This window comes from Miniopterus natalensis, chromosome 16, assembly GCF_054644295.1.
Source record: "Miniopterus natalensis isolate mMinNat1 chromosome 16, mMinNat1.hap1, whole genome shotgun sequence".
NCBI classification, from domain to species: domain Eukaryota; kingdom Metazoa; phylum Chordata; class Mammalia; order Chiroptera; family Miniopteridae; genus Miniopterus; species Miniopterus natalensis.
Genome location: NC_142096.1, coordinates 8,816,120 through 8,829,680, shown reverse-complemented (window position 1 = coordinate 8,829,680; position 13,561 = coordinate 8,816,120).

Genomic DNA, 13,561 nt, shown 5'->3' with positions numbered 1-13,561 from the left:
CCTTAAAGCTCCACTACAGCTTTATACTGTGTCCTTGCAGATTAGGGGAGCAGCATAACCACCAACAAGGACGAAATAATAAACACATAGTGTGCAGGTGACTGCCCAAGTTAGCCTGATAACAAGTGACTGCTTACTGGGGCGTTGTGGAGCCGGAGCTCCCATTTGCTTGTGAAATTCTCGGTAAGGGCTCTCACATACCTGAAAATGTTATCCAAAGCATTTCGTACAGTGGGAGAGATCATATCAACCTATATGGACTTCAAGAAGGAAAAAGAAAAAAGTCTGAGTTGAGAGCTGCCTGTAAAAGCCCCACCCTTGAAACGTCCCCCTATTTTACTGCCCTCGCCAAAAAGGAACTACTTTCTTTGGGGGCAGAGGCTCTCTTAGAACTTTAAACTGGTGCTCTTACTAACCAATTACTGCCTATTCATTTATCATATGGATTCAAGTTGTACAATTCAATGACGTTATTAATTTGGAAGAAAAGAAAGTTTGGCAAGTAACAAATTATTTTAGACTCACTTGAGCTTCTACATAATAAACTTTAGGCTATGGGACATCAAAATAAAAATACCCTAAAGACTACCAGTATTGTAGGAATAGACCATGAGTGACAGATCAGTAATGAAGATTTATATTCGAGAATCAAAGAATCACAGCATTTTATTGCTTAAAGGGATCTTAGACAGTATCTTATACAATCTCCTCAATTTAAGCCCAAAGTCACAAAGCAATTAAATATGAGTGAGAACTAGCTCCCAGATTTCTGACCATCAACTAGTCCAATATTGCTATCAGACCACTGAACTATTATCAGGATAATAATGATTACTCAAGCTGTGAGTCAAAGGAGAGTGAAAAAATAAATAAATTCAGAGATATAAGAAAGAATGCTGACCCGAGTTTTGGGGCATTTATAATTAATTTGTGTATGGAGAAATAAGAGCAATTCATAAGGTAGGCAGATAATTAGGGAGTTGAAAGGAGTGAAAGGAGGCAGGAAAATTTTTTTCCTAGAAATTGATTATGAAATGCTATGAAGCCTGTTTCAGTATGTATTTTTTTTCTATCATATTGCATAGAAACACAATAGAAGTGGCCTGTCCACTGAAATTAAAAGAATAAAGAATGTTTTTGTGAATTTTGTTCACTCATATGTCCCAAACACATAGTAGGCCCTACATATTCATTGATTGAATAAATAAAAGTTTTCCTACCTCTCTGTAATTGAATATGTTATTCAATATTTTGATAATAAAACTCTCAAGTGAATCATGATTTTAGAAGTGGTAACTAGAGCCTTTATCATTAAATTTAGCTAGTTTCTAGTTAGGTCAGTAATTTTTTAAAATTGTAACTGACCCTCTAATATCAAAAGTCAACTAAGATTATCTGCAGTTATAATTGGAGTTAGGGACTATCCTAATATTAAACTAGAATAGTGAGAAGACAATTCACTGGTGAATAATAATATAGATTGTTTTAAAGCAGTAACATGATATAAATATATGTTATATTCTGTGTCTGTTAAATTATAGAGCATCTGTTACTGGAATGCTTTTATATATATATATAAAATCTTCCTCCAGGAATTATTATGACATCTGGATGGAAGAAGAATACCTTTAAGTATTAAGGCCCAATTTTCATGCCATGAATTCTTTGCACATTTTAGAGAAGTGTGCTATGTGAAAAATGTATTGTTATGACTCACATCTTTAATATGAGTAACAATGGCATTCTGAAAATACAGAATTCTCATTGTATTTGAAGGTATCATCCACACCATTAGATTTGCTGAGTTTTAGGATATGGAAGCATAGGCATGGATAGTGAAATAACAGAAACAATGTATACAGGGCAAAATTACTTCATTTATATATAATTCAAAATTTTGCACATTACCCTATTTTTCCGTATTGCTTCCTTTTTCTTAAAGTCCTCCCTTCTTTTTAAAATTAAAACTGTGAGTGCTTAGTTTGCACAAGGGTATGCTCTAAATGCTTTTTATGTGCTGACTCGTGTAATCTTCCTAACAACCTTGAGAAATAGCTACTATTGTCCTTATATATGAGGAAATTGAGGCACAGTGTTAAACGACTTGCTCAAGGTTATACGACTAGTCAATGAGACAGTGAGATTTAAACCCAAGAAGCTTCTCTATGAAGACCACCATTCTGAGCCACTATGCCCATTTGTAGAATAACTATTCCCATTAACCTGACCCACTTTGAGTTCACTCTACTTGGGCGTTGTTATGCTTCTTGGATCTATGGATTTACATTTTTGGTCAAATTTTGGCCACTGTTTTTCTCTTTTTTCCTGCCCCCATCTTTCTTCCTGTTATGGGATTCAAATTACAGGTATATTATAAAGTTTGTTACTATTCTGCAGGTAACTAGGGCTTGGTCCCTCCTTTTATTAAAGTCTTTTTTTCCTCTTTGTACTTGAGTCTGAATAGTTCCTATTTAACTGTCTTCAAGTTCACTCATCTGTTCTTTTCCAGTGTTCAGTCCGCTCTTAATTCCATCCAGTGAATGTTTCACCTCAGATTTGTATTTTTAGTGCTGAGTTTTTCATTTGTTATTCATGATTCCATAATATTTACCATTTGGGGGAAATTGGGGAAGGATACAATAAATAAAGCTAAGTTATGGATTTCATTTTATTATTTATTTGGCTAGTGGCTTTATGGATATTTATATATTACAAGATATAAAGTAAATTCACAAAGTAAAAAATAAAACAAGATGGAGGTTTGTTATATAACTAATAATGGTATATTGTGAACAAAGAACTATGATTACATACTGGGCAACTTTGTGCCCCTGAGAGACATACCAAAAATTTTTATTTAAGAAATAGGTAATAGGTAATAATGCTGGAAAGGTAGGAGTTATCAACCCATAGTTTTCTCTGCTCCTTCCTGTCCTTGGAACTCACTCCTGGCTTCATTTGTAAGCAGTAAGAAACAGATTCAATCTTCATTTGAACTCTTGGGCCTATCCCTTCTAAAACAGGAAGTAATTAATGAGATTGGCATCCCAACACTCCGGTTAGAAGGGCTTCTATGTGTGAGCTACCCATACATGGGATCCAGGGCATTACCCAGAACCACAGGCCTCCTCCTTTTCTGATGCATCTGAAATCTCCAGCTCTCTAGGATCACCCTGCACCCATATGCAGCCTCTATGTGCCTCTCTTCATTTTTGTTTTCTCTGATACCAACTATCACCACTCCTGACACACACACACACACACACACACACACACACACACACACACACAGAGGGTTACTTCACTGATCTCTATTACTAAATTCTGTCTGTCCACTCTTCTTTTTTTAAAAAAAAAAAAAGTATGTATGTTTTTATTGATTTTAGAGGAAGGGAGACAGATAAAAATATTGTTGAGAGAGAAACATCGACCACCTCCTGCATCCCCACCCCCTACTGGGGACTGAGCCCAAAACCTGGGCATGTGCCCTAACCGGGAATTGAACCGGGGACCTCTTGGTTCATGGGTCGACACTCAACCACTGAGCCACACCAACTGGGATATCCATTCTTCTTAATTTCTCAAATCCCTTTCAAGACTTTAAGACTGGGTCCATGCCCGGGGCAGGAACTCTGTTGCTTTTTTTTAATGCTAGTCAGGGGAAGAATTGCTAAAGATTTAACAAATCCTTAAAGCTCTAAAACATTTGCAGAGAAAGGAAGAATTTTAGTAGAAAGGAGAGGACAATAGCTTTTGTGCAGTGTTGCTGTAGGATACAGATTGAATTTCCAAAAATAACAGTAAAGACAAATTACTTTTTAATTGTTAACTGCTTGACTTAAAAAAAATTACTCCATAAGAGTCCTGGCTTTTTTGTGTGTATGTTGTATTTAAAAATCATTGGTGGCCTTGTGATGCTCAATTTAGATCTCATATAGGCGTGTATCTCCAGCATCTAGACTGTGACTAGGCACATATATACTCAAGAATCTTTGAAGAGCATACAAATAAACTGTATTGAAATTTACATTCTAGGCAAGAGTCTGAATTTTGTTTTGGGTGCAGTGAACAGGCACTAAAGGCTTTTTTTTTTAACAAGGAAAATATCTGGATTGGATTTCTTTTAGAATTGGTAACTATGGAAACAGTGTAGAGGATCACTTGGATATAAGAAGAGTGGAGGGAGTGAGACCTCTCATGAAGCAATAATATTGGACAATGAAAGAGTTTATGCAGGCTTGAATAGAAGTCTCAGAATGCAAATAAGTGGATGAACTCACTGTCATTGTGTGGGCAGAGTTATTAAGGCCAGCCTCAACTTAAAACATCTTCAGGAAGCTTATACTTGATCTTTACATCCATCATAGCACATAAGATTCCTCCCATATTTAAAGTTGTTAAGTCAACGGTTTAAAAGGTTGGGAATGACATGAGCAAGAGGGATAGACAATAATACTTGTTTTGTGAATCTTTTTTAACAAAGTGAAAAAGGTCAATGATTGGGACCAAAAAACACAGAAAGAGTTAGGATTCAGATGTAAGATGATGTGTTCTATTTGAGGTACTTTGATTTTTATGTTTGACACAAAATCCATGTAGAATGTACAGAGTGTGTCTGATTTGGAGCTTACAAGAGGTTTCAGGGCTGGAGACATTTTATTCGAGAATGATTTGCTTGGAATTAATCATGAGAACTATGGCAACGGTATTTCTGATGAGATTGCACATAGATCATAGTGAGAAACATGATATGCTGAGGTGTAAACTTTGGGGAATACTTATTTAACAGTTGGAAAGATTAAAAACATGCTAGAAAAGCAGAGTCGGAAGAAATCACAGGAGGAGGATGAGAACTGGGCCACTGCAGATGGAAAGAATGTCAAGGTAGGAGATACTTTTAAGAATAATATGGCCAATAACGAGGGACCCTGTAGGTGTCAGTATAAGTTGAAAAAACGGCTTGGCTTGAGAAAAGTCAATGAACCAATGATGGGCAGAGGCATTAGGGGTCAAGCAGCATGAGGCCTAAGAAAAGTGTGTATCTTTTAGCATGGTATTAGTGAACCTCAACAAAGGACACTGATTAGAAATGGGGACAGTGTCCAGACACTGGAGCCAAAGTAGAGAATGGGTGAGAAAATGGAGGTGATGAATAGTGATGCTCTTTCCAGAAGTTTTGCAGTAAGAGAAAAGGCCAGCTGGCTTGGGGTGGAAAGGTAGCTGAAGAGGTAGAGTTGAAGTTCTTTGTAGTTTGGGGGAAGGGAGAAAGTAGAAAGAGAGAGGTTGAGTATGTAAATAAATGGAACAGAATGAGGCTGCAGGGTCCTGATGAGGCCAGGGAGGACTGGAATGTCCCAGAGGAAAGGAGCTCTTGAGTGCATCAATCCTTATCAAGAAGCATCTGACGGGGAGAGGGGAGACATGAGAGAATTCATATCAGATGGTCTCCATCATTCCTAGAAAGTTGGAATTCTGTTTATCTGCCAGGAGAAGGATTCTGGTAGCGCTTTAGGGTTTCACGCTGCATAGAAATAAGTTCAGATAATCTCCTTTTGTATGTTTCTAGAAAAGTCTGGTGGTTGTTGGCATATCTTTCAAATCCTCTGAAGCTCTTTGGAGGATTATTAAAATGAAATATTGCTCTTCATTTATTTTACCTCCAAAATGGACTTATAGCCCTTTACTTACCTGGGAAACTTGGAAGCTATTCACCTTGAATCTGTATATTATGCAATAGCCACTGCAATCAGATTGTTTTCTCCAAGTGGTAATTAGCTTTTCATCAGTTTATTTTCTGCCTATGACATTTTGCAGTGAGTTTTCCGTGGCAGCCCTGAGTGAGTAACTGTGCAGGAAGGGGCAGGGGCAGGGGCAGGAGGAGCTCCAGGCCAGGCTGCTAGCAAACTGCTTCCTGCCCAAATGTCAATGCATCTAGTGATCAAGCCTCATCATACGTCATTTTAAAAGGACAATTCTCTGTAGATTAGATCAAAGTCAGATGATATTATTCCAGACAAATAGCCTAGGTTACAACTGTCACTGTACCCCGAGGAGTGTAATATGGCTAAGTGAACTATATTTTTTATAAGTAATAACTATAGCTAAGGAAATCTTTTAAAGTAGTCTATACTACCACTCTTAAAAATGCCTTTCACTTCATAGTGTCCTGGCATTTGGACTAGAGCTGTGATCATCACCAATGCACTGGTCAAAATCTGAATGAATTCTGGTCTAACATACACGCTTTATCTTGTGCAGTATGTTAAATATGTTTCACTTCAGATTTTCTTGACCAAACAGCAGCAAAAACCATGGTTTAAATTGGAAAGAAGTCTATTTCTCTCCCAACCAGAAGTCTAAAGGTCTGCAAACTATGGTTGGTTTGGCAGCTCTGTTCTGTGAAGTCTTCAGGGACCCAGGCTCTCTGTCCAGCTGAATTGGGCTTTTTGCTCATAATCCAATATGGCAGAGTTTACATTCCAAACAATATGATAGAAAAGTGCATAAAGAAGACAGTGGGCAAGAAACATTAGAGAGAGTGTCCAAGTTCGCCACACAGAACTTTTGGCAGAATTTAGTCATATGGCCACACACACCTAGCTGTAAAAGAGGCTAAGAAAGACTGTCTTTTTCTAGATCCTCAAGTGCTAAACTGAAATTTGGAGGATGCGTCACTGAGCTCAGCTAGGAATCTTGGCCACAGTAGTATCTGCTCTTCTGTGCCACGGAAGAGAATATTCAAAAGCATGGTTAGCAAGTTGGCCACTGACTAGACGATAGAAGAGTGGATAAGTTTCTTAGATGAGAAAACAAATGAAAACTAACTCTATGTTTAAAGCAGAATTAAGCATTCTTTACCGTCCCTGTGTAAGTACAAATTGCTCAACACCCTCTCCGGTGTCACCTTCACTTTTTCTCTTGTGTGTATGGTCTCAAGATTCTAAGTATGGTAGATACTTTGAAAGGACTCGGAGTTGCCTGTATCCAGTTGGATAGGAGTCAGCTGCTGAGGGGGGTGTTGAATACTGGCTCTGGAATGACAACTTGTGTACGTAATTGTTAAGTTAAAAACATATGTTCTACATATACTCATTTAGTATAATAATAGCCTGGAGAAATTAATATAAGTAGCTTAGTAGTTACTAAGCTACTGGGATTAGGAACAAAAAATATTAGTTCCCAGAGATTAATATTTTGTGAGGTGTTCTACTATTGAAAATCTTTTTAAAAAGTTTTGACTTAAGCCCTGGTGGGGTAGGTCAGTTGGTTAGAGCATTATCCCAATATACCAAGGTTGCAGGTTTGATCTTCAGTCAGGGTACATACGAGAATCAACTAATGAATGCATTAATAAGTGGAATAAAATCAATGTTTCTCTCTCCAAAAAAAAATAAATCAATAAAAAAGTTTTCACTTAGAGTTAAGTATTAAACCAACATTTAATGATTGCACTGTATCTATTATACATGGGAAATAGTTCATCGGGAAAAAATTATGGTATTTATTTTATTTCATTAACATGTTATTTAAGTTCCCTTTAGTAACTAGTCCCCTATTATCCTAAAGGTAATGGGTCAGTCAATATTCACCATTTTTTTGTAAAAAATACATCACAATTAAAGGAGACACAAGAAATCTTGAAACTCTATCTTTTAACACTTGGTTCTTTCATCGTTATAGTTTTCAGTCCTTACAAAGGGCCTTGCTCCTGACACATAGGAAGTAGGTGAGTTGCTGGGTTTCATCTCTGCAAGAGGTGGGAGCAGGGTGGAAATCTACAGTACTCATCTCACACTGATTTCTCTCCTGGTCTTGCTTGGCAGCCTGCCTCACCATGCTCACGGCACTCGGCTTCTCCAGCGCTGGACAGCAGTGAGAAGAGGGTCAAAAGCATAGCCTTCCTTTCTGTTTACCTTTCTTTTTCCTTTCTCTTCAGCCCCTCCCTTCCTTCTTCCTTCCTTCCCTTCCTTCCTTCTTTCTCATTTCCTGTCCCTTCCCTTCCCTTTCTCCTCTTCTAAACTGCTGTAGAGTAAGAACCACTGACGTAAAAGACAGAATAAGACGGATGTGAGGGGATCACAGTATAGTTAGAAGAAAATTTTATCACAAAAATTCTGTTCTTCGATGTATGTAGAACTCTACTGGTAAAAATAGCCCAGAACATATTGTCACTTCACCTTTGAATATATCTGTCATGAGCAAGAACAGTCATCCTCTATCACGGCAACAGCATCACCTGATCCCTGGGTTTGCACCTGTTCTTGACTGGCATAGCAGTTGTTTTCAGCTTCCTGAGTTAAAAAGAAAAAAAGAAAACAAATCCTCCAGTGCGCTTTTTCATTATCTTTAAAAAAACACAGTCATATGTTGCTCATCTAATTCGAACTACAGGGCTTCCTGAGAGCTATTTAGTTTTATGGGGAGACTGAAGTGAGATTGCTCCTGAGATAAAAGTAAACATGTTCTTTTGTAAAGGGAACATATGCCAGCTGAACCATGAAGCTCTAGCTCTTCTCTGACATACCCATGAGATGTCAATAAATCATTAAGAGAGCAGAATTCTTGACTACCTGAGAACAGGGGAAAATCCTGATGAATCTATGTGTAAAAGTTTAGCACATACCTGATTTGGGAAGATTTTTCTAAGTATAAATGCAGTGGTAAGAATGAAGGAAAGTACGTATAGCTCTGAATATTTAACTGAAAAATATTCTTTGAGAGTTAATATCACAAACATTCATTCATTCTGTAAACATTTACTTAGGCCTTATTTATTTGTTGCAGGCATGGTGGTAAGGCCTGGACGTACAGTGGTGAGTAAAACAGACATGGTTTGGGCTTTTCTGGAGCACAAAGGACATTTAGAAGGAAAAGACAAACTTTGAAAAATATTTGAGAGACATATTCTGAGGACATGGTAATCCAAACACAACTCTCTTTCCGTCCCCATTCCTATAACCTAAATTCAAGCCATTTGCCTCTACTGATACACATGACTAGAGGATTCTATGGGCAGATATGTACAGATAATATTCTAGGTTTTGTTGGCATCTTGGTAGAAGACTGGTATTGGGGTCTCTTCTCTACAGTCTTAGTAAGCAGCTAGAGAAAAGTGTGAGTCTCAGTGTAAAGTCTGAGAGTAGTGGATCCTGGTGAGAGACTGGCCCTTCAGAACTGGAGATGCTCATGCAGAAAGTTCTCATTTTCCCCTAGACTCTCCCTGCAGGAGCCTCAGCATCAAGCTGGCCGCCTGCCTGCTTATATACTGCCAGCACTGGGTGCAGGACACCACCTTCCACTACCTATGAGAGTGCTGCCACATAGGGAACCTGAATGTTCGCAGAGCTCCTATGAGCAGACAAAGAAAAACACACCCATCCAAGCAAACCTAAAGTCAGAATTCAGAAGATCAATCAGAACTAACGGAATCCATCCCAAGTGAAATAGAGCTTCTAGAGGAGACCAAAAAAAGGAATTGAAGAGAAAGATGAGAGCACTTTTTGGAGCTAAGATATGATTTTTTACAACTATGCAATTCAGAATATAAATGGAGAATAGGATGATTTCTGCTGAAACCTGAATTATTATCCTGGAGACCAAGTTCAAGCACTATCCCAAAGCACAGAGGGAAGTATAAATAGATCGAAGGTATAAAATAGAAGACATAAGAGAGTTAGTGGATAGATTCAAGGAAATTAAAAAGTGAAAAATAGGGATGGCAGGAGGGGAATGGAACAAATGTAGGAGAGAAAATCATCAAACAAATAATAGAAGATTTTTTTTTCTGAGCTGAAGATATGCATTGCCAATTGAAAGGACTGACAGGATGGATGAGGCCATTCACTCAGGAGGAAAAGTCTTACAAAATCCCCAGGACTGCAGGCTGCAGTCTATGGGAGAGTACAGAATCAGACTGATGCTGAACGTCTCATTCACAGCTGGACTAAAAAGCAGTTGAACAGCATCTACAAATACTGAGAGGAAAGAACCCAGCTAAGCTATCAACGGAGACAAAAGATTCGTGGAACACAAAATGTTCTTGACTGGTATGACTCAATACCATAAAATATAAGTTCTCCAGTAATTAACTTATAAATGCTACCATTCCAATTGGAATTCCAACAAATTTGTTTTTCTGTAGAAAAGATTGGATAAAATAGCCTTAAATATATGTAGTATAGTAAATGTCAAAATATAGCCAGGATATGTGAATTAGAATAATGTGAATGTAGCTCTTGCCTTATTAGATATCATACTACTAAAATAACAAGTCCTTTGTAATAATATCAATATAATATTGAAATAGAAATCAACAAGTAGTAGAAAAGTCGGCAACAGACCTATTAAACGTAAGAATTTGGTACATTCCAGAAATAACGGTTTAATTCGATGAGGAAAAAATGGATTATTGAAATTATTATGCTGAGTCAACTGGGTATTCAGATGAGTTACTTAAATCCCTATTTTCTTTAAATCTTTAAATATGTATAAGAGGTTAAATTACCGAAAGTATATGCAGATTTTAATTAACCTTAGAGTTCAAAAGCCATTCTTATTTCTAGTTCACTTGGCTGGAATTCCAGATGAGCTAACAAATCCAACATATTATTAATGTTAAGTTTAGGCTGCCATAAAAACTTCAGTGTAAAAAGTTCAGAAGCAGTGAAACACTGGCGATATTGGGAGTTCAATAAATCATAATTCTGAAATCTGTCTATATGAATAATAAACTTATTCTTAAGGTAGAAGTGAAAAAAATTAAGATTAAGCTCATGTATGTAGATAAGACAGAATGTTCTATCTTAAATACCAGAAAAGGTCAATTTCATTAGATAGGCTTTTCCAAAGTTTAGACAGGGCTGGGTTCTTCTTGTGGGAATATTAAGCTGGGATGTGAATGATTTTATTATGTAAAAAGAGAAAATTTGACATATATAAAATATGTGTTTAAAACACATATATAATATATGTATGTTAAAGTATTACAGGTATCTTTCAAAACTTTTCAGATATATCTATGTGAATATATTGTGGATAAAGAAGGGGGTCCTGTAATAAAGTATAAATTCCTAACTAGGCAGGTCATGGTGGGCAGTCCTGCCCCAGGCCTATGACTTCTTTAGTGAAAAGTCTGTAAGAGCCCTGCCCATGGTTCTTTACGCATCTAGGTTAATACACCTTTGAAGTGCCAAAAGTAAATCTCCCCCCCACTCCAAGGTGTAACCACCCCCAAGATAGACATAATCTTGTAATCCAATCCCCACCTGGCTCTCTCCAACATTCATGTAATCTTCCTAAATTCCATCCTTAATTTCAGGTGCATAAAAGGCAAAACTTATTCTCTGGGGCATTTTAGATCTTGCCTCCCAGCAACTGTAGTTTTGGCTTAAGTAAACTCTTAAAAATATTCTTTACAGGTTTGGACAGTTCTTACATTGATAATATTGATTAAAGGTAATGAGAAGAGTATTATTTACCTATGAAGGTAAAATAAAGGTATATATTTAGGTATAAATCAGCATTTTATTTTCATTTTGGTCTAGTAGGTATCCCATACAGTTGGATTTTACATCTAATTTTAAATTATATTTTTAGAAACATCTCTTTCTAGTTTAGAACTATGTGTTTATGGTATTACTCAGCAAAATAACATTCATACATGTGTCCATATTTTATCTGCATGCATATTACTTAGAGGAAGAAAGGTAATTCTCATGGTGAAATTTAAGCTTTAAGAAACACAAAAATATACACACAAAATATTTTTTAAGTATAGTACCTAGAAGAATATTTTATATATACAGTCATGTTTGATATAACAATGTTTCATTAAGGAGGGATCACATAAGGTGGTCTTGTTAGTGGTGGGGTCAGACCTTGGTTCTTGAGGTCAAAAATCCAAACTGGGTTTTATGGCGCTAAAATCAAGATGCGGCACCTTGCATTCCTTCTGGAGGATCTAGGTGAGAATCTGTTCCTTGCCTTTTCCAGTGTCTAGAGGCTGCCCTTATCCTCTGACTTGTGGCCCTCTTTCAACTTCAAAGCCAACAGTCATATCACTCTGACATCTGCTTCTACCTTCATATCTCCTCTTTCTCCTGCCTTCTCTTTCCTATAACCACCTTTGTGATTACACTGGGCCCACCTGGATAATTCAGGATAACCTTCTCATCTCAAGACCTTAATTTAATCATATCTGCCAAGTACATTTTTCTGTGAAAGATAACATATTCACAGATGCAGAGATTAGGACATGGACAGTCTCAAACCATGTGTCACCTTCTGTTAGCTTCCTTCCCTGGTCTCCCCTGCCTGGGTGACATGGTACCTTTGTCTTCACATGGAGTTCCACCATCCCCTACACTGTATGGCTGTGCTCTGTTTATGAATCTGCCTTTTTACTCTAAAATTCTGGAGGGCAGGATCAAGCCTGATTAATTTTCAGATTCAAGCAGCAGCACACGGTACCTGGCACATAGTAGGCATTTCATAATTATTAAAAATTAATATATCTAGTTTTATTTGAGAACATTGTGACAAAAAATAATAAACTTCAGCTGGAAAGTTCCATTGCATGTGGGTTTTTAATAAGCATCATATATTATTATAAATTCATCAGAACTTTTTTTTCCTGAGGTTTAAAATAGTGGTTAAGGATGTGGGTGCTGGCACCAGACTGCCTAGGTTGAATTCTAGATTTAATGTTCACCAGTTGTGATACTGAGCATATTAAAAAATATAGAAAAACACTTTTGATGCCTTAGTTTCCTCAAATGTAAAATGGGGCTAATGATGGCTCTAACCTCATAGGGCAGTGGTGAGAATGAAAGAAATTAGCAATATAAAACTCTTAGACTGCTGCCATGAGTATTAGCTGCTGTTATTGACAATATTTATTGAGCGGTGATTACAGTGAGGACAAGGGCTCAGCTGAAATTTCACCTTTATCAAATCACTGTGTAATCAATCATGATTTCAGGGACCAGGAAAAAGCTCTGGGATAAGGTCAATACATTAATCTGTTCCACCAGTAGACTTTAAACACTTTGAGAACTATGTCATGTACCTGGAAGTACATGGGGGACTGAAGTTCAGTTTCAGGTTTTACAAGTTTTACTTAAAAATGATATTCTAAAAGTATATATTAAATTAACAACGGATCTGTGGTAAAACTTTGACATTTCCAGAGATGAATAGCATGGCCCTGTGACAATGGTCAAATTTCTTCCAGCCCTAGATAATTTGATTGAAACTAATCTCAGTGATAAAAACAGGTTGTTCAGGGACAAGGTCTGATGTTGGGAAGATGGGCGAGGCATTACCTCAACCACAGACAACGAGGTTTTCAACATGGACTGTCTTTCAAAAGTTAAAACACTATTTCGCTTTGTGTCCTATCTCCATACAAATGCTTCTCAGCCTTCTCTTTTAATTGATGTTATTCTTTTCTTATTTGTAGGTAAATGATATTTTACTATGGGTGTTTTCCAAGATTTGTGACTTGGCTCTATGGCTTATTATGTGTTCTTCAGTTTTCTGTCAGGTTTTATATCTTTTAATC